The 24,197-nt window shown below is 45.5% G+C and overlaps 1 long non-coding RNA gene across 1 annotated transcript in view; it reads right to left on the bottom strand.

The window, feature by feature from the left end:
- The window catches only part of LOC121289484, a 93,082-nt gene that overhangs the window by 17,196 nt on the left and 51,689 nt on the right, over positions 1-24,197 (bottom strand). The gene's annotated exons all lie outside the window — the stretch shown is intronic.

Here is a 24,197-nt window from a genome sequence, read left to right as displayed (position 1 = left end):
CCTTGGCCTCATCCCTATGCTTTGTGTAACCTTCCCAGCACATTGATGGTGCGCATTAACTGTCATTGCCTGCACCTCGATGGGGCTTATTATTGCTGCCAGAATGTCCTGGGCTGACAGCACAGAGTTCCGTCATTCTCTCTGTGTGCTCCCAACACCTTTGAAATATGGCTGACTCCCCATCTCATCAGCATCTGTGTCCAGTGACAGTGTGGTTCTGAAGGGTTCAGCTCAAGAAGGATGTCATAGGATCAGGAGAATTGAAGTTACCCAGCTGCATCTCCATGATATGACCCTGTTCACAGAGCGCAAGTGAGGTGCCATCAGCCAGACAGGAGTCAGACATTCACATAAGCTATGTGCAGATCAATGGATTGTCCCCACTGCATGTCGTCATCATCCTCCTGGAATGCAGGGACTAAGAGGGTGGCAATGGCGCAGAAAGTACTCTGGGTGGGAGACTTCAATATCCATCACCAAGAGTGACCCGGTAGCACCATCACTGACTGAGCTGGTTGAGTCCTAAAGGACATAGAGTGGGTCTGTGGCAGGATAGTTCCCTCACTGTAAGAGGGAAAAAAGTACTTGACGTCATCCTCACCAACCTGCCTGCCGCAGATGCATCTGTCCACGACAATATCAGTAGGAGTGACAACCATACAGTCGTAGTGGAGATGAAATCCTGCCTTCATATCAAGGATACCCCCCATCGTGTGGCACTATCACTGTGCTAAATGGGATAGATTTCGAACAGATCTAGCAACTCAAGATTGGGCATCCGTGAGGCGCTGTAGGCCATCATCAGCAGCAGAATTGTACTCAAGCACAGTCTGTAGCCTCATGGCCTGGCATATCCCCCACCCTACTATTACTATCAAGCCAGGGGATCAACCCTGGTTCAGTGAAGAGTGCAGGAGGGCATGCCAGGAGCAGCACCAGGCATACCTAAAAATGAGGTGTTAACCTGGTGAAGCTATAACACAGGACTACTTATGTGCAAAACAGCATAAGCAGCAAGTGATAGACAGAGCTAAGCAATCCCACTACCAACAGGTCAGATCTAAGCTTTGCAGTCCTGTCATATCCAGTTGTGAATGGCAGTGGACAATTAAGCAACTCACTGGAGTAATCTCTACAAATATCCTCATCCACAATGATGGAGGAGCCCAGCACATCAGCGCAAAAGACTAAGGCTGAAGCTTCTGCTACAATCTTCAGCCTGAAGTGCCAAGTGGATGATCCATCTTGGCCTCCTCTGGAGGTCCCCAGCATTACAGATGCTAGTCTTCAGCCAGTTCAATTCACTCCACGTGATATCAAGAAACAGCTGAAGGCACTGGATAGCACAAAGGCTATGGGCCCTGACAATATTCCGGCAATAATACTGAAGACTTGAGCTCCAGAACTTGCTGCACCCACAGGCAAGGTATTCTAATACAGCTACAACACTGGCATCTACATGGCTATGTGGAAAATTGCCCAGGTATGTCCTGTACACAAAGTGCAGGACAAATCCAAACTGGCCAATCACTGTCCCATCAGTCTACTCTCGATCATCAGTAAAGCAATGAAAGGGGTCATCAACAATGCTATCAATTGGCAGTTGCTTAGCAATAAACTGTTCACTAACCCCAGTTTGGGTTCCACCAGGACCACTCAGTTCCTGACCTCATTACAGCCTTGGCTCAAACATGGACAAAAGAGCTGAATTCCCGAGATGAGGTGAGAGTGACTGCCCTTGACATCGAGGCTGCATTTAACCGAGTGTGGCATCAAGGAGTCCTAGCAAAAGTGGAGTCAATGGGAATTAGGGGGAAAACTCTCCACCGGTTGGAATCATACCTACCACAAAGGAAGATGGTTGTGGCTGTTAGAGGTCAGTCAACTTAGCTCCAGGACATCACTGCAGGAGTTCCTTAGGGTAGTGTCCTCAGCCTAATCGTCTTCAACTGCTTCATCAATGACCTCCCTTCCATAATAAGGTCAAAAATGGGAACGTTCGCTGATGATTGCACAATGTTTAGCACCATTCATGACTCTTTAGATACTGAAGCAGTCCATGTCCAAATGCAGCAAGACCTGGACAATATCCAGGCTTGGGCTGACAAGTGGCAAATAACATTCGTGCCACACAGGTGCCAGGCAATGACCATCTCCAACAAGATAGAATCTAACCATTGCCCCTTGACATTCAATGGCATTACCATCACTGAATCCCCCGCTATCAACATCCTGGGGGTTACCATTGACCAGAAAATGAACTGGACTAGCCACATAAATACTATGGCTACAAGAGCAGGTCAGAGGTTAGGAATCTTTCGGGGTGTAACTCATCTCTTGACTCCCCAAAACCTGTCACCATCTACAACGCACAAATCAAGAGTGTAATGGAATACTCCCCAATAGCTTGGATGAGTGCAACTCCAACAACACTAAAGAAGCTTGACACCATCCAGGACAAAGCAACCCACTGGATTGGCACCGCATCCATAAACATTCATTTCCTCCACCATTGATGTACAGTAGGAGCAGTGTGTACTATCCACAAGATACAAGATGTACTGCAGGAATTCACCAAGGATCCTTAGACAGCATCTTCCAAATCCACAACCACTACCATCTAGAAGGACAAGGGCAGCAGATAGATGGGAACACCACCACCTGGAAGTTTTCTTGGAATCAGAGTGAGGCTCCAAGACATTGGATATTTGCTCTTTATTATCAACAATTGGGGTCCCCAAGTCACTCACCATCCTGACTTGGAACTATATCACCGTTCCTTCACTGTCGCTAGGTCAAAATCCTGGAACTCCCTCCCTAACAGCACTGTGGGTATACCTACACCACATGGACTGCAGCAGTTCAAGAAGGCAGCTCACCACCACCTTCTCATGAGCAACTAGGGATGGGCAATAAATTCTGGCCCAGCCAGCAAAGCCCACATCCTGTGAATGAATTTAAAATAAAGTCTCTTCAAGCATCGCACCATTTCACTGCCTATGGCAGCCTTCAAGAGGCAGGGACAGCATTACAATGCTTAATGTTCACGTGGCAGTATGCCTGCTGTCTGGCAAGGTGTCTCAAGGAGAACAATCATCGCTCGTTGGTTCTTTCTTTCTTGCATGAGATTGATTCTGAATCCACACCACGTTTTGTCCACACAGACAATGTTCAAGCAAGACAAGTATTCAGGCCTCATCATCATACTCAGTCCCCAGCATTAGACATTTATTCAGGACGCAGTCATCTGTACCTCTCAGTAACGGATGTCAGGCTACACTTCAGTTCACCTTTTAGTGGACCGTGAAACCTTCAGGCGCAGCATAGTCTGATATCTGGCAAGCACTCACGGACATGCCTCTGGTTGTAGTGTCCCAGTGTCTCCGTGCTGCCTAGCTGTGGCATTTATGGGTTCGAGCAAAAATGATGACACTGCATCTGGGCCTTGAGGACCCCAACTGTTGATAATAAAGAGCACATATCTGATGTCTTGGAGCCTCACTCTGATTCCATTTGAGGCCTCCACATTTTTATTCCAACAGTCTGACATATGCCCAAGGAACCCAAGCACACCAATGCGATGGTAAGTTGCACATTATTGCTCAGAGCTGGCAGAGAGTTAATGTGACAAGACGCTAGCTAGACCTTCTGGCCCAGTCCTGCACCCTCCCATGTCTAGGTCAGGCATCTGGGGCCTCTACAGACAGCTCCTAGGTCACACAGTTTTAAACATCTAGCACGAATTGCAAGGTTCAACATCTGTCAGCGAGGCTCATAGCTCCAAATCATGGAGGTGGGAAGGTGGGGACTAATGTTGGGTGATGTTCAGATGTACATGAGGGCAAGAGATAACGCTGCAGACAGAGAGGAGGCCATAGCAGCTCTGAGTTTGGGTTCATATGTAAAGCTCACTCAAGGCTTATGGAAAGTACATGGAGGCCAGTGAAAGATGCCCCGATTCCATGCGCATCACCATTTGACTCTGTAACATCCACATTGAGCACTCTGCAACGCAGAAACATCAGGAGACTAAAGCAGCCTCTAGGTTCTAAACTCCTGAGGCAACATTAAACAAACCTCAAAAGCAGGCCTCAGAGGTGCCTCAGCCAACCACAAATTCCTTAAAGGCAGACGTTTCACTCTTGTCAATACTGTGCAGAGAACATACAGGCACTGTAAAGAGATGGTTCTAGACACCATGAAGCAGAGGCAGGTGATAGGACATCTGGGAGGAGATGGGGGTGCATTTGTGACACTTGACTGACCACGGAGCATACTGTCAGATAGAAGAGGCATACACAACATGTGAAGAGGAATGAGTCAAAATCTATTTACATTTCTGGAAATTCTATACAGATTGTGGACACCATGCTATATTTGTGCTCTTAGTATTTAATTTTTCTTACACCACCGTTACAACTAGATGCTTCCCCAGCATCCACAGCAGAGGCGGAGGCAGCCTGCTGACTGCTACGCCCTGTTGTCTGTGATGACCTTGGCAGACATCCTCTGGAGGGCTGAGGCCTGGACTGCCCCAGCATGCTCTGAGCCCCCTGCTGGGGGGCAGGTGCACCCTCCTCAGCCTGTGGACCTGCAGATGATGGGGGTCTCAGGCAGAAGGGATTGCGACCGGCTGGACTCTCTTGGAGTCACCTGGGTGGTTGGCCCTGGGATGTCCAGCAGACAGGTTGTCCTCCCTTTGGGTGCCTGAAGACCCTCATCTGACTCCTTGAGGAGAAGGGGCACCTGGAGTGAGGTTGAGTTGCTCCGTCCCCCTCTTGTTTAGCCACTGATGAATCCCACCTCTGCCTAGAGTGATGGAGTACAGATCCTGGTGCAGATCAGGTGCAAAATCCCAGACCAAGGTCTCCATGGCAGTTGCCATCCTACCAGTGTTGACCTTGGTGCAGCGCAATGCCTTTAGATTGAATCCGCACAGACTCCTCCATTGTCTGTTGCAATCTGGTGATGGCCCCCGGAAACCTTGCTTGATGTTCCTGTGTCTGTCTTTGCAGCTCCAACATCTGTGTTATGGCTGAGCCCAGAGACTCATCATCTGACTTGGACTCCGCAGGAACCTGGCCTCCAGCAGTCCTATGAGTGCCGGTGATCTTGGATGTCCCTGTCTCTCCTGCTGCGGATCCAAATCTGTGCTGTGCTTACTGGATTGTGATCCTTAGCCTGTTCTCGATCTAGGTCCCACCAAGGTGTGTGTCTCTGCGCTAGCGGAGGGTTTTGGTGAACGCTGTGACAGGTCTTCATCCGGTGTGCCCTCAGGATCCTCACCCGAGGTGGTATAGAGGCCAAGGCTGATGGCTGGCTGTTGTTGGACCTCTTCCTTTTGCTGCTGGTGCCTGTCAAAGTGAGAAGAGATAATTAGTGATAGGCTGCATAAGCAACAACATTACAAAGCACTCACAGTTTTGTTGGGTGACCATGACCTGTTAATGAGTTCTCACTGGCTTGGAGATGCTGGTCTCACCTTCAGTGCAGGCACATTCCTGGCCCTTGCCATCCAGCTCTGCCACACGCTCTTCATAGATGGTGAGGGGCCTGAGTTCAGGCATCCCCCCTTCGTCTGGGATCTCTGTTTTGTTGTATCTGATCTTCTCCTACATAAAAACATACAGACTGTGAGCAGTCTGGGTGCCTAGGCAGGTGATGAGAATGCCTGCCTACTTTAGGTGCTGAGTGGATTTGTGTAAGTGCTGAGGACACGAGCTGTACAGGATGTGAGAAGAGATGAAGATGTCAAAGTGTGTGTGAGAGAGTCAGTGGTGATGTCCCTTGTGATGGCAGTGTGTGAGATCCCTGTGGACTGTAACCCTGCGAAGGCCTGATGGGCTTGTGAGAGTGTGAGTTGAGAGTGAGGAGAAGTTTGACTTACCCCAGCGGAGTGGATGAGATCATTCTTTCTTCTTGCACTGGATGGGGGTCCTCTTCTGAGGACCGTTGGCACTAACTGCCCTGGCAATCTGCACCCAAGCTGATGTGGTGAGGTTGGTAGGTTCTTTCTGCCATCACAGGGCATAAAGGATGTCCTGGTGTGCCTCCACAGTGTCCAGAAGTTCCCTTAGCACACTGTCGCTGAACTTAGGGGCAGTAAGCTTCTTACCTTTCAGGGCTGTCACTCACCATGACCATCCTGGGCTGTAGAGAGTGAATGATGTGTGTGGGTACAGTTTAAATATGGTGCCTGGAAAGATGATCCGATGAGGTCATAGTGGGGTGGATGAATCCCAGCCCTACTCCCATGAGATATGACGTGCTTCACATTCATGCATATATAATAAATTGAAAAGTAGGCAACCTGGTGTGGAAACCTGCCATGCTGGCCAGTGGGAAATGTACCGTTTTCCTTGCCTGCCATCACACCTAATCTCTGAAGCAGAAAGTTCTGCCCTTTTTCTGTCATTTCCATGGCAGTGGCCTCATCTTAGGCCTCCTTCCATGTCAGATTATTGCTTTTGCTTAAAAGCTTGGTCTGGATTTTATTGTTCCTTAGGCTTCCTAAAAATGTCCCTCAAAGCTTGATTTCTAAATTCAAGTCATACCCAGTGTTGAGAGAATTTCTTTAATTCAAGAATATAATCTGCAACAATCACACATGGCAACTGCTTCCTTTCATGGAACGCAACTCTCAGTGCAATATCATTCCTAGTCGTGCCATTATATGAGTCCAGAATCTTATTAATTTCAGAATACTCCATGGTACTGGGGTCTCAGGGGCAACATTGGTTCGACGCTACCTCAAAAACATCTGGCCCCATTATGGTGAGGAAAACATTTACTTTACCCTCATCTATTTTATCCACTTCAGCCAAATGTGTGACCTTCATTTGTAATTATATCAGTCCTCTTTGTTAGGGTTGAATTCCCCCCCATTGTCCTCCAGATATGCCCTCCGTGCCATTTTTTTCAATTATATTCCTTGCGGACTCAACGTGTACCTGAATATGATGTGCACATATGGAGAAATCTTTCAAACCGCTCAACTTTCCTCAACTTGCCTGGATAAGTGGAGCTCCAATAACACTCAAGAAACTTGACACCATCCAGGACAAAGCGGCCCTCTTGATTGGCACATCTTCCACAAACATCCACTCCCTCCACCACCGATGAACAGAGGCAGCAATGTATACCATCCACAGCATGCACTGCAGTAACTCACCAAGGCTCCTTAGGCAGCACCTTCCAAACCCATGACACCTACCATCTAAAAGAACAAGGGGCAGCAGAGAGGTGGGAACACCACCACTTGGAAGTTCCCCTCCAACCACTCACCGTCCTGCATTGTAAAAATATCGATGTTCCTTCACTGTCGCTGGGTCAAAATTCTGGAACTCCCTCCCTAACAGGGACTGCAGTGGTTCAAGAAGGCAGCTCACCACCACTTTCTGAGGGGTAGTTATGGATGGGCAACAAATGCTGGCCTCGCCAGCGAAGCCCACATCCCGTAAATGAATTAAAAAAAACATCAATATATAGAAGTTCCAAAAAGTCTGTCACAATATTCTTCATTCTTTAATTTCTCAAATGAACTGTGACAAATAATTCCATTCCACCCTCATTATCTGTGTGTTGTGTCTTCCATTAGCAAAAGATTAACGTGTACACATAGCCATTATTGAACATCTTCCCAACAGAGAGGGCAGCAGAGAGGGCAATATAATAAAATGCTCAGATCCTGCCATAAGCTAAAATGAATGTGTCATGGAACTTGTCAGTTAAAACATTTAGCTCCATGTTTTTATACAAGGTGCACAATTAGATGATGAAGCTTTTATATACAAGTATTTTTTCAAATGTATAGAAAGAAGTATCCTCTTTACTCCCTGGAATTATATTTATCATCATAAGACGGATAGGGATGAGTAAGGTCCTTACCTTGTCTGATGTACATGTGACTCCAGGCCCACAGCAATGTAGTTGACTCTTAACTGCCCTCTGAAATGGCCTAGCAAGTCACTCAGTTCAAAGGAAATTGGAAATGGGCAATAAATGCTGACCTTCTCAGCGATGCTTACATCCCAAGAACAAATATAAAAATACATGGAGGAAGCTTTATGTGGTTGCAGGCCAGTTGAACATTGAGGGAGTGGAAGCCCTTACTCTTGACAAATCTGAGTGGGCAGTTGCTGGGTGCCTTGATGGTCACATGGGTGCAATCAATGATGCCCTGCACGTGGAGGAATCCAGCCATGGCAGCAACACCCACCGCCCTCTGTGCCTGCGAGGCCACATCTGTTGTGAATTGAATGTATTGTCCAGGTCTGGCAAAGAGGACATCAGTGACTTGCAAGATGCAATGGTGTGCAGAGTCAATAAAATATAATAATGTTATTGGAAATTATTCTTAAATAAAGTTTAGTCTGTGTCTATGTGTGTGTGTGTGTGTGTGTGTGTGTGTGTGTGTCTTAATTGGATTAAAGCCAGCTGGCCTAGAGACTTTGATGTATAGTAGAGAAGTAGGTTTGAAATGGTAATTAGGTAACCACAGAAGTTACAAGGTGAAGTGAAAAGGGGGCAATTTTTAAATAAACCATTCAAAAGAATGGGTGAAATATCACATCTAGCCAGAAGAAGCTAAAAACAGTTTATTTTTTTTTGCAAAGCTTACTAATAAATTTGGTGCTATGAAAGGGATTTTATTGTTAATTGAGGTAAAAAAAAGGGTGATACAATGAGAATTTTCATTCAAAGAGGAAAATATGTATAAAGGAAGAAAAGGCTGTTGATAAAAGAGGAGGGATTCTAAGATCAAAAGCCTCCAGCCTGTAAGCCTCAAGCTGCTGTCTGCAAGGATCCAGAGTTGAAAGAAACTCATTTTGAATTTGACTGTCCAGGGTGTGCTTTGCCAGGGGTCTTTTTAAATCGATGTGTTTTACTGTTGCTTTAACGGAGGTGTAACTAGGAGTCAGATTAATTAGGGGAGTTTTTTAGTTATTATAGTAGTAATTTTGTAGACATTTGTATGTACTTACAACCGGTGGTCTTATTACTACTGAATTCAAAGCCTGTATCTTGAAACATACAAATTGCAAAATAGGTTGTGACAGTTTTTTCAAGTTTCCCCCTGGGATTTGAACAGCTCAGCATTTACCATTGGCTGTATCATAATAGCAGTTGCTTATGAGATGCCACCAACATCCACAGCTGACTCTTGGAATGAACCTGAAGCTAAGAAGTTCAAGGATATAGTGCCTTTGATGGTCATTGACAGAGCATGGCAACCAATGCTGCAAAGTGTGAGGCCTTTAGTGATGAGGGCACAAATGTGTGTAACCATCTAGCTGGAGTGACATAGTCTGCTGCAACAGTGAGCCATCTCCAGGTAATTGTGTCTTCGGCAGTAGATCCTGGGTTGAGGGTATGGCCTTTGTTGCCTTTCCCTCCCCATGCTCTCCTGCTGCTTGGGTTTCCACCCTTGCTGCAGAGGGTGTTTACTCCCATTGCCACTGGACCCAAAATCTGACAGTCTTTCCCTGTGCTCTTCTGTTTCTGCGATGCCAGGTGGTGCCAATGCTGTTCAATGACTAGGACCACTCTCCCTGCACCTGTGCAGTGCCAAGGACACCTTCATACCATCCTGAGTCCCCTTTGCCCCGCTAACCCTCTTATGGGGTACGGGTAATGCCCTAGGGCAACCATGACTGCCTCCCCATGCTTTACATGTCTCCCTTCAGAAGATCTCTTTCTAAAGGTGTGGGTAACCATGTATCCCTTCAAAAAAATCCAACTTTGACAAGCTCTCAACAAGCTTTTAAACAGCTTTGATCGGACCCTTTTGGGAGGTGAGCAGGATTTCAGTCCCACTCTTCACTGCCCTGGTGAGCATTGCCAGCGCTGGGAATGGCGCCCTGTAACTGACATGCCTCCAGTGCTAATATTTTTGGGGCCTTCCACCTCCAACCTTTGTTCCCACTTTTGGAGGGGCCCCAATTATTCAGCCCATAATCTATGTTGACTCTTCAGTGCCATTGAACTGCTGTCTTTCAGTTAAGATGCTAAACTGAGGCCCTGTCTGCCAGTCCAGATGGACATAAAAGGCCCTATAACACTGTTGAAGGAAGAGCGGGGAGTTTGCCTTGTGTTCTGGCTAACATTCCTCCTCCGCCAAAAAGCAATTAACTGATTATTCACCTGATTTGCTGTGCACAAATTGGTTGCCATTGTTTTACACTTACAAAGTAGTGACTACACTATCAAAGTAATTCATGACTATGAATGCTTTGAGATGTGGAAACCAGCATATATATCCAATTCTTTCTTTTCTTCATTAAGGCCGTAACGTCCTCCTTTGTGTTCCTTATTATTTACTTGTGCAACAAAACAGATTAATCCTGTGGCTCTTCTCTGCTTGACTATTCCCCTTTGACTCTGTGACCAAACTAAATACAAATACAATAAGGGTGGGGTGGGGGGGTGGGGTGGGAGTTGGAGAGAATTTTCTGCTTCCACAATTCTATTATGTGCTAGGAGCATGTATCAGGAAATTCTGCACCCGGTCTGTGATTTCCCATGTATTAAAATCAATGCATGAGAAAGCACAGGCTGAGAGTGCTCAATTTCCTAATATGCACTCCCAAATCAGTTTTCACTTTGGTAAAGTCTGGTGAGAGCAATGTACATTTTAAACGTGACTTTTTCAAACTTGTAATTTATTGTTTTGTCTATGTAATTTAACATTTTATTTGTTTTGTCAATTGCTGCTACGTTGCAGTTAAAAATGCTGCAGGTGTACTTACTCCTTCATTTATTCTTCTTGTGCGCTGACGTGCAAATTGAATATCATATGCTACCTTTCTATCTACATATATATTTTATCTAACTCAAATTTTAGTTTTCATGATGCTTCCTCAAATTCAACAGACCACCTAGATTGGCATTGCTTGTGAATCCAAGTTGTTAATATGCATAAGAAATAGAAGATGTCCTTTTGATATTCATATCAGCACTTGCTTTGTTACAAATATGAGGTCTAATTGATTTAGGAATGTGTCTTAATGTAGGGTAACATGAAGGGGGTCATGTGACTTGTTCTGAAGTCTGCCTAACAACAGTCCTGGGTTGTTTGGCTGTTAAAGATTAAAGGAAGGTTGAGTTGTTTTGGTGTTCACACTTGGAGTCAATGGCAGCAGCATCTGTGGTTACAATGGTTAGACTTCTGGTCTCCAAAGTCCCAAAGTGTTGAGAATGTCAGGTTCTAAACAGTTATGCTTTAAACTTTCCATTTACTTCCAAGATAAAAATACAAGTTGGGGTATCAAGGATAGCTAATCAGCATTTCTATCTGGAATCAAGGCCAATCTGATTCACATTGCCATGGATATGAGCTTTGAGAAGGGAAGGGTTTCTATGATTTTCCTGAAAACTCACAGACACAGGCAATCTGCCAGGATCCAGGAAGGAGACAACAGATAGAGGCCAAAAGCCTCAATGGTTCACTGCACAGGAATGTGGTGGGAGATTGCGCTGGGATTGAAAAGACCAAATTCATGATGGTTTGAAATGGGGTTGGAAGATTTGCCTAGCTTATGCTCGAGAAAGAATCTCCAGAAAAAAACCCTTACAGTGAAAGACAATTCTGAAATAATAAATTACCAAGCTTGGAAGGGAAAAGAATGGAAGTAAGCCCTCGGGACCTCAGAATTACTTTGGACTGGTTTCAGGTCATTTAAATGTCTACCTAGGGGACAGTGTAAAGTATAATTATGAAGTGAGATTTTTGTTTGTGTTAAAAATAAAATGGACAAGTTCTGCTTGGCAGCTTTAAGTATAAGTTGCCTACAGCAATAATGTTTAGTCAATGTTGCTCCTAGTTTTCTTGTTACAGTACAAGTTTTGAAACATGAAATCTTGTGTGTCACCCTTTCAGCTATTAACTGAAAGGTTGAATTTTGTTTTTTTTAATGTTACCGCCTTCCAACATGCATCATAACACCTTGCTCTCTGGTATAATGCTCCTCACAAGAATCTGCTACTTTTTACTTATCAGCCAATTTCTTGATCATTTGCAAATTTTATATTGAATAACTACTGATTTAAGTTACGGTAACAAGCAATCTCTGTGGTATTTGTCAAAGGCATTTCAGAGATGTTGTTACACCACAATGTGAAGCTTTCCACTGTCCACTTGCAATGTCACCTCCTCATAAAAAGGCAAGACGGGTTGTTCGGCAGGATCTTTTTTCATTTTCATTCCATAAGTATGAAATCACTTATGCAGCAGATTATTAACAGTGCTTTTGGATGGAGAAGTATTTCAGTCACAATAACATAATCCCATGTTTATTTCACTTAATTTATCTTAATATCATTTGTATAAAAGCAAATCATTACTGATTCCCAAGTTTGCTCCTTCTACTCCTTACTGAATAATGATGCTGATCTCCTGTTATATGCACATCTGGTCACAAGCATCTTTAGTTGCCCTGACCCATTATGTATTTATATATAAAATGTTACACAATATTTTTAATGTGCCCTAAAGGATCTCATAAGATTTATTTCAAACATCTGTAAGGACCATATAGACTAGTCCCTAGGATATTTTTGGTAACAGATGGGCCTGTTTTGCTCTATAGAGGATCCCTGGTATTTGCTGAACTGCATGTTGCTTTTCGTGCAACGAGGTGATTCATATTTCTTTGTGTTTCCAGGAAACATTATTAATTTAGATTCCTTTTAAGTCACTATTGTTTTTTGTATTAACTAAACAAATTCAAATAAAAACAAGTAAATTGTTAATAACATGATTGGAATACAAAATGATATTAAAATTAGTAATAGTATTGGGTAATACTGTACTGCAATTTCATAGTGTAGTTCAAAATGAAATGCTGCAATTAATCCAGAACCACAATTCTCATCAAAGAACCATCTGACAATTTACTATCTACAACTGGGGAAATTGTCTGAATGCAACTCACTTGAGCCAGTCCAAGTTATAATAATGTTTACCCTATCAAAACCCTATTAGAATATTGAATGAATATGTTACCTTCTTCTTGCCAAAAATCTGCAACATAGAAGTCATATGATGATGTCATGAACTAAAATTTCTTTGTTATCTTGTAAATTACAATGTAATTAGCTGCAATATAATAATAAGCAGTAATAACACTCAAGATGTTAGGTAGATATCATTAGCTGAAAGAATTAATATATGAGGTTACAAAGGTAGTTCAAGTATATCATAGTAGCTCAGTGATAGTTGCAGTGTAGCTATTACATGACTATCTTATAATCAATGTCCAAAACTGCCATAAAGTCAGCAACAAGGTAATATCTGACTAGGCACATGTGTGGCTTTGAGTAACCAGCCTCTGGATATACTTAAACTTTAGTTAGTTTAGCTCATTGCCAATAAGCTAGCAGTTCAGCAAATGTTTTGAGATTTTATTCAACCCCTTCAAGCTGGTGTTGCAAGTTTAATGGTCTCTTCTTTCTCTGAGTTGCTTGAATCCATATTTGAGTATCCAATCTGATGAATTCCCACCTTTTGCAGTAGTTCAGCCTTCTTCCAATGCTTGCTCTTGCTTTGTAGCACTTTGTTCCTTTTCTCAGGAGCTTAATTTACATTCGAGTGATATACGATTATTTATCTGAATTCCCTTAAGATTTCTCTTGCAAAAACCATCTACCTGTCTTTTCTCTGGTTTCTATGATCAAATTCTCATTTTTCTGTCAAAGCCTCATCTTTTACACATTTGATTCTCCAAGGTAAAACTTAATTTAATTACACTCAATCTGTTATACACATTTTTGCACAATTGCCTTATTTGTTGCTAATAACTTAGATGTGCACATATCTAGTGTTTAAAATATCAGTTGCAAACTTCTTTCACATTGTCTGGTCTTATATAACATTGGTAAGATAATTCCTGATTTAGTTGCAAAGCCATTTCACTTTGCCTGTAAATAATGTTGCAATATAAGATAAAGGTTAGATTACTCTATGTATTTCTTCTCTTGGTCAACAAAACATAACCCTCCATTAAACCTTGACAAGGCTGGATGTGCCTAGCTCCAGCTGCTAATTAGAAACAGATGTTAACAGTGAAAGATCCTTTTGTCCTCACAGTTTGTCTTCGAGTAGCCATAGATTGTAACATTAACTCTTTCTGTTTTGAAAGAGTACAGTAGGATTCTTGTAAATATCACTTTAAAGGCAACGCTTGAGAATCTTTGCATCAATTTATGAATACTTTTCCTTCATTTTCCCATATCTAGTGCCCCCCACCCCTCATGGTGGGCAATTAGAGGCCAACTGGTTTAACATCAATGGTAGGGAAAATCTATGAATCTTTAAAGATGAAATTACTACTAATAATACTAAATATCTATGTCATGCTAGTGCAGGCATAAAGATATATATTTTTTAAAAAACCGTATTCCTTTCAAAATTGACCCTGATGTACTGCAAGGTGGCTGCTGAGGGATCACCTGACTTTTGCAATTTATGAATTAGATCATAATGAGCAGCACTCTCCTGTGGAATTTCACACCTGTTATTGTCAAGGCTTACTCCAAAACACAGGGACAATAAACCGGCTCTCTGGGACTGGGTCTGTCATGTAACAACGGACAGCTATTGAGACTGAGTATCCAAAATGAAGTGCAAAAAATGACTATCTACCTTCTATTGTGTATCAATGGCTTTTGACCATGTGACTGAAACTCCTCCTTCGCAATGAACAATCACAATTTGCTTTCCATCGTGCATCAATGGTTATTCATTGTGTGATTGAAACAACCCTCTGATTTTGAAATCTTTTTATCCAAAAACTGGCAGTCTGCAGAACACCAGGGACAACATCATAACTTCAAAATAAATGCTGTCATCTTGCCTTTTGAAGGCCTATGAAGATTAAAGTCTCTTAAAAGCTTCCTCCTCCAAACTGTTTGAACAACTCTGAGTTAGCCTGTAAGAAATTGGACCTCTGGTTACAACGGCCATTAGGTCCTGTCTATACAATCTGCTGAACAATCTTTACTTCGAAGGAAACCTGCAGTTAATCTGGGTTTGACCCCAGCCATCTGAATTTACCTGAAATTCAATTCCAGAGTGGGAAAAATTCCCCTGTTCACTGGACTCTTAGAGGCACATGAACTACTAAATATTGTTTTTGGTTTTAATATTTGTTGAAGTGCACTATTATCTTTAATTGTAATTTTTTGGATATGTGTTGTATGATTGACAAAGAAATAGACTTTCCCAGGGTGAGTGCACGAATAAATAGTACTCCTTGTTTAAATCCATGAAAGTCTGCTGCACGCTAATGGGGATTTGGGAATACATATTAGCCTTATCAAAATTAATCTATACTGATAAGGGACAGAAGGGAAAAGGAATTGGGGGTCTCAGTCTACCTCTCCCCCCTGTCTGTGACACCTAAATGAAGAGAAAATAATTAGAGGCAGCCAATGTGGATTGCGGAAAGCAAGTTTTGTGCAGCACACGGCTCTGTTCTAGTCATTTCCAGGAGCACTGTTGCAGCATAAGCATAAACAAGCGAGCAATTCAAGTACTGGAATACTCTGGCAAGGATGAATGGACAAAAGAAGTTGCCACCCAGTCAAAGGAAGCCTAAAGTTTCTGGAACCTGGTTGGGGGGGTGAGGGAGAAATTTAAGTCCAAAAAACTTTACAATCTGAAACCTGCTCCCAACCTTCTTCCAACCTGGCCACTTCCGGTTTGGATGGAAGTGGGTCCGGGTGGGGGGGGTCACCCATTAAACTGCCCTCAGGAGGTAGATCAGTCAGTAGAATCTATTAAAGAGGCTGTGTACCTACATTTTTAACTTATTTTTGTTTCTAACTCACGGAGATCAGGCTTCCTAGGACTTGTGAATCCTGACAGATAAAAGGAGGCGCCAAGGGCCAGATCCATGAGGTAAGTGCATTTACAGCACTGCTTGTGTACCAGGAGAAGTGGGAGTGCTGTCTCTAGCCGACAAAGCTAATTGCTTTACAGATCCGGTGATGTCCAATTTTCTCCAACCCCCACAGGATCTACGACTCTTCTCCAAACTAATCAGACCCCCTGACTCTACCCTCTCCCATTGATCTCCAACTCCCCAATCTCCTTGCGACCTTTAACACTCCCCCAAAGCCACCTTGGTCTATGACTCTCCCCCAGCTTTCCCATGACCTCTGACTCTCCCCCAAACCCTCATGATCTCTGACTTGCCCCCCACAACGCTGCAATCTTTGATTCTCCCCCAATCCCCTTGTGACCTCCGACTTTCTCCCAAACCTCTCATGGTCTCTGCATCCTCCCACCGCTCCTGTGACCTCTGATTCTACCCCAACTCTCTTGTGACCTTTGACTCTTCCCAACTTCCCGTGATCTCTGGCTAGGATTTTCCACTCCCGTAAACGGCAGGCGTCATGCTGGGGGGGAGAGGAAAATATCGTGAGAAGGTCAAAAATTGGTTTTATGTCGTCATAAAACCTGTTTGTGATTGTACGCTCCAGCCGTCAATGGCTGGCCGCGATTCCCGCCTCGGCACATCAGGAACGTCATTTCAATACATTTGCATCTCATTAGAAGGACAACTCACTGGAATCATCCCCCCATGCTGGATCATCAGAGCATGTTGGTGTGTAATTAGAATAACATGTTTCACAATGGTATATAAGCGACATGCAGCTGGCGACCTGCACTTTGCTTGTGACTTTGAGGTTCGTTTGCCTACCTTGCATCATGCAGCATGTGTAATCAGCGCCAGGTTTTGCAGGCAGCACCACATCACTTTCAGGGGGGTGTCAGAGGCAAGTCTCTACCTACTAGACCAGTGGTACGGTGCGGGTAGCTTTTAATGGACTACGGGGTTAGGGCTACACTGGGGAAGTGGGGATGGGAACTGGACTGAGGCATGAGAAGAGGCTGCAGGGCAAGGGCTCTACCGGGGAGTATGAATGGGGAAGGTTACACTCAGATGCACGGCTGGGTGAGGATGCAGGGCTTAGTGTCCTCAGTGCCAGGATGGGGAGAGAGTATGTTATCGAATGACATAAGCCACTTGGGGCCAGAATGGGAGGAGCGCTGAGTGAAGAAGCGCTTCGGTTTACATTGTTGAGCTGGTAAAGACTGCCCTTGTCCCAGTCTTGTTGGGGGGGCTTGGCGGGAGGAGTGGGGGGGGGGTGGGGTGGGCGGTGGTGGTTGCATGTCAGTCCAGTCTCAGTCTTGCCCAGCATGTTGTACACAGGATGTTGTCGTAACATCACATTCTCAGTCCGTGGGGTTTCTGGCATCATCATTATGGGCCATAGGTGACAAACTCAGTCAGGGGAGGCATCTGCAGCCTATAGATGGAGGAAAAGGCATTGTGAGGGTAGCGATGGTGTATTGGTGGGGGGTTATATGTTTAGCTGTGCAAGTGGCCTCAAAATGGGGAGGGGTGAGGTCCACACGGGGTATAGGGACATCCACCTTAAAATATTCAGGTGCTAACAAGTGGAAATTCACCACAAATACGAAGGGATCAAGGAACATGGCAGAGGATGGAGAACTCTGGGAGTGAGGGAAACCTGAACACTAAGCTCCTCCAGGACAATAGGAGGGGTTTCCATACTCACACAAGGAGGGTCCAAACTGGTCTAGCAATGAGAGCTCAGCACCACCATCTTCCAACCTGCAACGATGGCACAGTACAAAATTAAAATGTGGAGAAGCTCTGATAGTGGGGGCTCTGTAGGCAATTTGGACGGAGCTGCATGCTCTGAGAGGGCCAATTAAAGGGGCACCTAACTGAGCTGTGCATTCCCAAATGAGGAGAGAGGCACAGCTGAGACATTTTAGAAATCTTTCAATGACAATGCAGGGAATCAGGAAAGTAAGGCAATAATGCGCATTCATGTGAGGCTAATCCCGCAAAGTAGCGCTAACCGATCACCTTGTTTTAATCCCTTGTTCACAGCATGGAAATTCCCCAGAGTGATATCGAACTCCAGAGCAATTGAGTGACTGGACAAGCTTCAGAAGCATGTTGGAATCGTGACACTGGACGGTTGACTGAAGAGGAACCTCAGGACCCCCTCAAATAATCTTGTTTCCTGACTAAACATTTCCCCAGATGTTTATTCCAATGAGTGTAGTATTAGAGTGCAATGAGTAAGGATCCTAGCGCCTGGGCTGAAAGCAGCACATCCAAGCGCCTGGCCAAAGCAATGTAATAGCAGTTGGTCATGTAAAGGTAGGGGTGGGGGAGCACCTTGATATGCACCCCACGCTGGCCGCCATTTCGATGTGAGTAGTTGCCGACATGGGAATAACGCCCTTGAACCCACATTCACTGATGAGTCATTGATAGAAAGAGTACCCTTGGAGACTAATGCTGACTCTTGTCTATTTCTCACTGATCCTGCCGGGAGGAGACCATCAGGAAGATGGAGCCTGGATTTATTGCTTCCTGCATAATTGCATACAGGCAGGAGAGGAGGAGAAGATTGTGACAGAGGTGCCTGGCTCACCAAAGGGAAGAGCAAAAACCAAGGGCCAGCAGGGTCCCCTCTGGAAGCAGTGGATGAGGCTCACAGAGATGTCATGTGTAGGTGGCTCACAAGACCCAGGGTCTAAGAACTCATATGTTTTATCTGCAGATGAGCAAGAACCAGTGTCACTGACACCGCTGCGTGTCCAGGCATCTGGTGACTCACATTTGCCACATTGTCCAAGAATTGATGCCACAGGGACTGGGAGGGCATCCATTGCTGGTAGCTCTGAAAGTAATGGCTGGACTGAACTTCTATAGCAATGGCTCCTTCCAGGGCTCCACTGGGGATCTCTGTGGGATCTCTCAGGCGTCTATGCACAAATGCATACATGAGGTCACAGATGCCCTTTTTTGCCAAGGCTCACAATTACATTAACTTCGACAGAGATCAGACAGGACACCAGAGCACTGAGCTTTGCTGAGACTTCTGCATTTCCACAGGTGCAGGGCGCCATATATTGCACTCATGTGGCTATCAAAGCTCCCTGGCAACAGGCACACCAATACATCAACACTCACTCAATGTACAGTTGATTTGCGACCATAAAAAACTTAGCATGCAGGTTGGCACCAGATTCCCAGGAAGCATCCATGACTCATACATCTTGAGTAGATTGCAGATCCCAGATATCTTCAAGGAACCACACAGGATTGGCTCCTCAGTGACAAAGGGTACCCGCAAAGTGCCTGATGAAGCCTGTGCGGCACCCTCAGACTCCTGCAGAGAGAAAGTACACTGAGGCCCATGATGCTACCTAAACATTGGTGAAGCGCACCATTGGGATCCTAAACATGCGATTCTGAGATCTGGCATAGCACTCCAGTACAGTGCCCAGAGGGTCTCATAGATCATGGTGGCTTGCTGCGCTCTTCAGCATCTGGCATTGCAAAGGGGGAAGGACTTGCCAGATGCCAACATGGAGGAGCTGCACACCTCCTCTGATGAGGACTTTGAAGGAGATGAGGGCGTTGAGTTGGAGGAAGCAGAGGCTGCAGGGGAAGAGGCCCCAGCACGGGCCAGAATAGGCAGGCATGCGTCTGAGGCCCTCTCTACCACCAGATTCCATGAGGAGGATGATGAGTTGCAGTGAGTACCCTCTTGGACAAGTGCCCTCCATCATGGGCCAACATGAACACCAGGATTGCTATTACTCCCATTTCAACCATGCGCTTCAATACGAGAGTGAATAGTTACACACCAGGCTCACATTGTCCTGATCCTTTGAAGGATGATGAAGCCTTGGGAGCATGTGTCCTTGCTGAGATGAGGTGCTAACTGGAGGAGGGAGTCCCGGCATCAGACATCGGAAGGTGCTGCCTCTTCAAGCATATCTCCAGCCTCCCAGTCACAGTGGCAGCCTACAAGAACCACGAGCTGTTGCACTATCCTCAGCAGGCTCACAGCTGTATGCCTTCAATGTGACAAAACCCCTCAAGGAGATTCATCTCCAGCAACAGGACAACTCATTCTGTGTAACCTCGATGGTGAAACTGACAGGTGACGCTTGGACCAAGGCAGCTGAGGATGTCCCATGGGTGTGCATCTATTCAGAGATGACTCAGTCCTCTGTGTCACCTTTGACAGAGGTGTTCAAAATCAAGAAGGGGTTGGATAGAGTAGATAGGGCGAAAGTGTTCCTGTTTGTAAAAGAATCGAGAACGAGAGGGCACTGATTTAAAGTGATTTGCAAAAGAAGCAAATGTGATGTGAGAAAAATCTTTTACACACAGCAAGTGGTTTGAATCTGGAATGCACTGCTTGGAAGTGTGGTGGAGGCAGGTTCGTTGAGGCAGTCAAGAGGGCAATAGATGATTATTTAAATAGAGGTTATGGGGAAAAGACAGGAGAATGGCACTAAGTCATAATATTCATTTGGAGAGCCGGTGCAGACACGATGGGCTGAATGGCCTCCTTCCGTGCTGTAACAATTCTGTGACATTAACATCCGGCACTCTCAGTGGGGATGCTGGCCAGCTTTTATCGTCACCTTACTATGCATGTGGATCACCTGAAGTTGATGATGTTCAGCCACATGCGTGGCAGACATTAAATTACCTCCTCTTTAAGACACACATTGTACCCTCTGGGCCAGCCCTGGCTCTTGTGAACTCCAAAATTCTCAGACACCATGAAGTCCTCAAGGTGACGAGTCGTTGCTAATAAAGGGCAAACTTCAGCTTCAGTACAGCCTTGCTCCTATCCCACTGCTCCCTTCATTACGAGGTGCACTTTTTGAGCGTGCTCAAAGGCTCTATTGTCTGCCAAATATCTTCATTTGTTTTATATTTTTGGTTATCAGGTTCACTTTGTCCGGCGAATGCTAGCTGCACCCTTGATAATAACACATTAGTTGCTGCTTGAAACAATATAGGCAGAGAGACCGATTAACTGAACAAACACTGGTAGTTTATTGGAACTAAGAACAGAGCACTAACACCATGTGTGCTTCTTCAATCACCTCCAGCTCTAGACTTACAGCTACCCAAGAAGCCCGCGCTGTGTAGCCATTGGTCGATACAGTCATATAGTCAACTAACTACATTCTCTTAAAGGTACGTAGCACTTCATTTTACCACAATTTGCAATCAGCATCACTCTTCTTGGTGAGTGTTTCGGTGATGGGACGCCCAGCGCTGGATCCCAACGTTGTGACGAAAGCCTTGTGGCCACAATCCAGACAATTACAGGCTGAGAAACGCACAAGGTTCACGATGGCAAGGTCCTCCCTCTTATTGGTGAGCTTAGCAGATGTACACTCAGGAATTCAGCAATGGGGTTAGCAGATAGGAGTGCATGAGCTCTTGATGGCCCCAGGGTGTCCAGCTGCTGGTCCTCCTCCCTATGGGTGTCCGAGGGCCCTGGCTGACTCCTTCAGCAGAATGGGCAGTTGGACTAAGATCTAGGTGCCCCATGCCCCGTGCCCCTCTCTCATAGCCACTGATGGATGTCACCAAGGGCTACAACAATGCAATGCAGCAATGCAGGACTGATGTCCTGGACCAAGGTCTCCATGGCAGCCGCCATCCTACCAGTGTTGGCCTCAGTGCATTGGCATGCCGGCGCAAACATGGATGGATTCCTCCATTATCTGTTGCAATCGGAGGAATGCAGCTGACAATCCTTCCTGATGTTCCCATGATTGTCGCTCCAGCAGCTGATTTAGGACCAAGCCTGGAGACTCAGCATCTGACTTGAACTAAGCAGAATCGTGGCATCCACTAGTCCTCTGGGTGCCAACGACCTCGAATATCCCTGCCACCGCCTGCTGTAGACCAGGTTCTGTGCTGTGCTCACCAGATTGTGACACTGAGGTTGCTCTAGAACTCCCACTGAGGTATGTGTCTCTGCGCTGGTGGTGGGTGTGGCTGAGCGCTGTGACGGGTCTTCTATGGTGCTCTCCTCTGGTTCCTTCTCCGAGGTGTCATCGGGGCTGGAGCTGAAGTCTGGATTTGTGGATGCCCTCGGGTACTTTTCAGAGGTACCTATGAAAGAAAGTAGAGATAATTAGTGCATGACAGGCAACACTAAAACAGGACAATGTAACTCTTTCGAGTACAAACCCGTTTCCATCTGTTTCAGATGAAGTTACATTGTTTCATGGTTTGCCATTGTGAGATTTGAACCCTTGATCTTGGGGTTACAAACCCAGTACCATAACCACTTGGCTAGGACAATGTACTCACAATTTGGCTGTATGGGGGATGAGTTGGTGCAGGTTCCTCACTTGGGTGTGCGCTGCCCACCTCACCGTTAGCGCAGACATGATCCACATCCTCTTCGACCATCTCAATGGCTCCATTCTCATAGCGTGTGAGGACCTTGATTTCAGCCACTCCACCCCCCGATCTGAGATCTCCCCCTTTAGTTGTGTGTGAGCTTGTCCTGCATGAAGATAGATGGAGTGTGTGAGTAGGTTGCATGCCAAGGCAGATGATGAGGATGCCTGCCATGTGTGAGTGGTGAATCCAGCCATGGACAGGATGAGGATGTGAACTGCAGAGGATATGAGGCCAGATGGATATGTGAAGGTGTGTGTGAGAGAATGGGTGGTGATGTCCCTTGAACTGGCAGTTTGAGAGATGTCAATAAATGTGTGATGGGCTGGTAAATGTGTGAGTCCAGAGCGATGAGATGGTACCCCAGTGGCACGGATGTGATCATTCATCTTCTTTCTGCACTGGGCGGCTGATCTCTTCTGCTCTGTGTTGGCACTGACCACCGCGGCCACCACTTCCCAAGCCGGAGCGGTGAGGTTGGTGGATCTCCTTCGCAGGGTTGAAGGACATCACAACAGGCCTCAACAGTGTCCAGCAGGCGTTCCAGTGAGGTGTCACTGAATTTTGGAGCAGCACGCTTCTTCCCTTGAGGAGCCATGTCTTCTGTAGAGCAGTCCTGAGCTGCAGACAATAAAAAGGCTGTGCACGAGTGTTGTTTAAATATGGTGCCTGGAATGAAGAAGCAGTGAGCTCATGGCAGGGTGGGCGAATCAGAGGCCACCTGCCTGCGATCCAGCATGTTTCCCTTACATACATAATTAATGAGGCGGGAAGCAGATGATACGGCGCAAAAATCTGCCATTGTGGCCGGTGGATAGAAAGCCATTTTTCACGCCCACTACCACACTACAAGCAATGAGGGGAAAATCCCAGCCTCTGACTACCCCCCCAACCCCCTTGTGATCTCTAACTACACCAAACCCCATGACCTCCAAATGTCCAACCTCCTTATCTGCAACTCCCCACCCTCAGGGATCTCCCACTCTCCCCACCCTTGCCGTGATCTCCAACCACCCTGATCCCCTCGTTATCTCTATCTCACCCTACCCCATTGTATTCTCCAAATTCACCCCACCCTCTACGATCCACAACTCTCTCAGCCCTGCTGAGACCTCTGACTCCCCCACCCGCCTGGTAATCTTTGACTTTCCCCATCCCCACCATGATCTTTGACACCCCTTGCTGTGATCTTCAATTTGCCCCATGCCCCATGATCTTCTACTTATCCTGCATCCATTGCCTGACCATGGGCAGCTAGTTGGCTGGGTTGGGCAGAAAACCTATCAAGAATATTTGAAAGACTCCTGCAATTGCTTTCACAGGATACCCAGGAAATCCATACTTCTGGGATTCCCATCAGGAAATCCCCATCATTTGCCTTGTACTCCAGCTCTCTTCACAGACCTGGATGGACATCAGGGCCTTAATGCCCACATTACTGCCCCATTCCTAGTTAAGCTAGCAATATCACATCCCCTAGTACTTCAAAGTAAATTTGTTACCGGTTGTGATAAACACCAGAAAGACCCAATGAGGAGTTAATCATTCTGAACTACTATAGGCCAGCCAGTTTAACTTTGGTAGTGGGGAAACTTCTAGAAATAATAATTCGGGACACCATTAATTGTCACATGTACACAAGCAAGTTAATTTAGGAAAACCAGCAAGGATTTGTTAAGGAAGAATTGTGTTTAACTAACTTGCTGGAGTTTTTTGATGAGATAAGAGAGTTGGTGTACATGGACTTCCAAAAGCTGTTTGATACATGTGAACATACAAATTAGGAGCAGGAGTAAGCCATTTGGCCCCGTGATCCTGCTCTACCACTCAGTAAGTTTATGGCTGATCTGATTGTGGCCTCAACTCCACATTCTGCCTACCCCTGCTAACCTTTGACTCCCTTGTTAGTCAAGAATC

Source organism: Carcharodon carcharias, chromosome 2 (genome assembly GCF_017639515.1).
Source record: "Carcharodon carcharias isolate sCarCar2 chromosome 2, sCarCar2.pri, whole genome shotgun sequence".
NCBI lineage: Eukaryota > Metazoa > Chordata > Chondrichthyes > Lamniformes > Lamnidae > Carcharodon > Carcharodon carcharias.
Note: the sequence above shows the minus strand (reverse complement) of the source record. Positions and strands in the feature narration are given on the sequence as shown.